The following is a 3889-nucleotide window of genomic DNA, read 5'->3' on the forward strand; positions in this document are numbered from 1 at the left end:
AACCCGTCCAGAAGACCTATACAATTTTTTTTCTTTTTGATTTTTTACCTGGATTACTGAGATGCATCAGGACACAGACTTCCAACAGTTAATGGTTAAGTTTTTAAATGCCATTCTTGTTCCACCTGTTGGTGCTCAAGATTGAAGTTGGGAAACAGTATCAGCTACTACCATGCCAATTTTTATTTAAAAATCTTTAAAATTGCCTGAGTTATGTCCGTTTTTTGTGTTTTCTAAGCTCAGTAGGCTSTGTTGACCATCTTGAATTGGGTTGGACCCAAAAGTTAATCAGTCGTAGATGTTTGTCCATTGATTTCTTTCCGAACGTTTCATTACAATCTGTTCAGTCTTTCATGAGATATTTTGCTAACAATACGAAAACGCTGAGAGGCCTGCATCCTTGTTGCACTGTTGACCTTTCACCTGTAGATGGCGGCAGAGCAAAACCTAACTGGTTCCAGTATAGCAGTGAAAAGCCGTCTGTTGAATATGAGGCGATTATTGAAAAAGCTTTTTTTTTTTTTTTGCAAATTTTTCCGTTTCTTATTTGAAAACATGAAGCTTTTGATATTTTACATGTAGCGAAAAAAACTCTGCCACGCCTCACCTCCTTYATTTTCTGCTGCATCTTTCCCCAGCAACAGCCACACCCAGGTGGGACTGAGCTCTTCTGTCTTTCAGACCATTAATATTACGAAAAAAAAAGTTTTGTTTTGTATTTCTTCCCTACAAAAGACTTTTCGTTTTTCTCGCTGCAGCATCAAATATAATGTCTGAATTTGTTGCATAAATGCGCCCCTTAAAGATGCTGCGGATTTCTCACAGAATCCGCGTGCGTTCCTATTCCAGCCACTACGGTAGTTGAGTTTACAAAGGAGGCGGAGCTACAGAACCCGACCTTACAGCTTTCATTGTCGCCGCTGAGGGCATCAGGAGAGCCGCAGAGCAGCTTCAACCTCCAGGTAAGAACCGAAGCAGTGTTTTTTTAATTCAATACGGAGAAAACCAGGGTTCATGACTAAAAAAACAGAATGAAACGCGAGTTCRGAGCGTTACAACGCAGCTCATGCAGGCGCAAAAGTTTCTGGAAGAGTCTTTAAAAAAAAAGAGGTTTCTGTCGCCAAGTCCATCTGTCGCGGTGTGATTTTGTCGTGTGTGAATTTTACCTGTTAGAAGCGCGAGTTTTCCCGCTTCAAACTGCATTTTGTGCTAAATGTTTTCCAGTAAGGGAATGGGAGTTTTACTGGGCGCTGAAACAGGYGTTTTACTGGCGGTTGAAGGTGTAGCCGGGGATGCTGGTGCCGCCGCCCTTTTGTTCTGGTCCACGCCTGTTTGGTGCTGAAACTGCTCTCTGCCTCATCCAGTGCTACAGAGGTCTCCATCATTGCACACAGGGWGGTGGGTTTAACCAGGAAAAGTGCTGTGTGATCATCTCAGTGCCTGTGGCCTGACAAGTGGCATTATTAATATTCAAATCTGTGCTTTTTATTTGAGTAAAATATGACAGAAGTCATAATGAACAGAAAATGGGCTAATGAATCTGCTTTTTTTTAAATCATTTGTAACATGGACACATGGAGGAAATTAACAGCTTTAATTAGGTTTGACACAAATCCATGGGTTCATTTTACTAGTGCAATGGATAGATTTTGAAACAACTGAGATTGACACMAAGATTGTCTAGATTGGTGATGAAATAGGGAAGTTACCATTTTTGTTTAGAAAAAAATGCTCTAATTTTTTTTCTGCTGGTTTAACGTTGAAACCCTGAAAACCAATGATGATTGTGCAACAAATGAGCATAACTTCTTTATTATTTTTTAAGAGATAATTGGATAACATTTTCACAAGTATAAAATGGCATTCTCTAACCATTGGTTACCTGTATTCATTATTAATCAACCAATAACTAAAACTGTATACTCTAAAACCATGGTTCCCAAACTTTTCAGCTTTTGATCCACAAAATAACAGCAGCAGAGACCTGAGCTCACAACTATTTTTGGATGTTAAACATTTGTATCAGGTCAACTAAACATGGGCATTGTAACAATATTTTACACTACATTTATCCATTTTAAATATACTAACCTCACTCCTTTGTAACAACAAAGGCAAAAATGTCATTAATTCAGAAAATCTTTTCAGGACCCCACCTTGATGTTTCGGGACCCCACTTTGGGTCCCGACCCCAACTTTGGGAAACACTGGTCTAGATTGGTGATGAAATAGGGAAGTTACCATTTTAGTCTAGAAAAAAATGCTCTAATTTTTTTTCTGCTGGTTTAATATTGAAACCCTGAAAACCAATGATTGTGCAACAAATGAGCATAACTTGTTTTTTTGAGATAATTGGATAACATTTTCATAAGTATAAAATGGCATTCTCTAACCATTGGTTACTTGTATTCATTATTAATCAATCAGTAACTAAATCTGTATACTCTAAAACCATCAAGCAATGGAAACGAGCACCAACAGTACAACTATATAGAAAATAAATAGAAAATCAAGGATCAAAGAGAAATATTTTTTTCTTAAAAATGCTGTTTTTATGTTTAAATAGAAAATAAACTTATCTTCTCATCACTTCCTCTTCTAAACGTCTTGAAATTGGCCTCTGTCTCATTAAGAACCGCTTGACTTCTGTCTCGCCCATTTCAATGGTGGGGGGGTTGCGCGTGTGCTATGATGCAGTTTACTTGGCATCTGAAAAAACATTTCCTCAAAGGTATTTTTAATTTGAAAAGAGCTTCACTGAGTGAAAACTAATGTTGAGAGCAGCAGACAGTTAGTTTTCACTTTCACTTGCACCCGAGAGCCTGCAGGAGTCATGGACGGGGTGTGTGGGGAGGTGGGTGGGTGTGCTCTGCCTTGAGGAAGCTCGGCTTAAAGACACGTTCCAGGGGCATTTCTGGTACCAAAAGGCGTTTCTGGTCCCCACCTGTCGTTTTGCTCCTCAGCATGGCTTCATAAAAACTCTGCAGGATTTCTCAAACATGCATGAATGAGTCAGAGCAAGGCTTTGGGTGTGTTTTTTATGAGAGTATAACATTATAACATGATATAAAGCTAAAAAAAGTTGATTTTACATGATATTGCCCCTCTAAGTGTCAGTCTTTTATGACACTTGGCAAAGCTGATCCTGGATGACATCGTTACAAAACCCCCAGCATGGACCAGTCACTGTATCGGACTTCATGTTCAAGAATATTCTCAGAAAAATGTCAAGATAAAACTGAAAATCCTAAAATAAGTTTAATTTCAACACAGTAATGTTTATTAGGGGTGGGAATCTTTTACTATCTCCGGATTCGATTTAAAATCTGATTTTTGGGGCCACGATTCGATGCAAATCAATTTTTCACTCAAACCTCATAATGTCCCATTTTGTCGTGCTGCTTTTGCAAACCTTGCACACAGTGGAGCTCATGTCAAACTCAGACTCATTCAGTATGAAACAAAATGAGCCCAAATCTTTGTATTCAATGAAGGGCCAGTAGAATCTCTCCTCCAGTTTTGTAGTTTCCTCTTTCTTTTGGTGCTTTCTGTGCACGCATATGTTCCAGAACCAGCTGCGAGGTGACGTCAGTCCCACGTGGTTACAAAATGGAGACTGAAACCATTGGATTTGCTTTATTGCTTTATTTTAAAAAAATCATTTTTGGGACATTTTAAGTTGCTTATGAATCTTTGTAAATTAGAATCAGGATTCTGATGTGAATCAATTTTGTGGTGCACTCCTAATGTTCATATGTCATGCTGTACTCATTGTAAATTGCATAAAATGTCCTCATTTACATCATGAATTAGGGCTGTGTATTGGCAAGAATTTGGCGATACGATACGAATCATGACAGACGGGTCACGATACGATATATCCTGATAT

General features: G+C 38.6%; 1 protein-coding gene across 6 annotated transcripts in view; it reads left to right on the forward strand.

The window, feature by feature from the left end:
• Window positions 1-875: 875 nt before the first annotated feature.
• LOC106530705 (microtubule-associated protein 2) overlaps window positions 876-3889 on the forward strand; it is a 91457-nt gene continuing 88443 nt past the window's right edge. For 2 of the 6 annotated variants that reach the window (XM_014026394.1, XM_014026392.1), the window contains exon 1: window positions 880-962. The gene's annotated coding sequence lies outside the window, so the exon portion shown is untranslated. Of the gene's footprint in view, window positions 963-3889 lie in introns of all 6 variants that reach the window. The other 4 variants (XM_014026396.1, XM_014026397.1, XM_014026390.1 and 1 more) reach the window with 3 other exon arrangements.

The sequence above is a fragment of the Austrofundulus limnaeus genome, unplaced genomic scaffold (assembly GCF_001266775.1).
Source record: "Austrofundulus limnaeus strain Quisiro unplaced genomic scaffold, Austrofundulus_limnaeus-1.0 Scaffold549, whole genome shotgun sequence".
Lineage (NCBI taxonomy): Eukaryota > Metazoa > Chordata > Actinopteri > Cyprinodontiformes > Rivulidae > Austrofundulus > Austrofundulus limnaeus.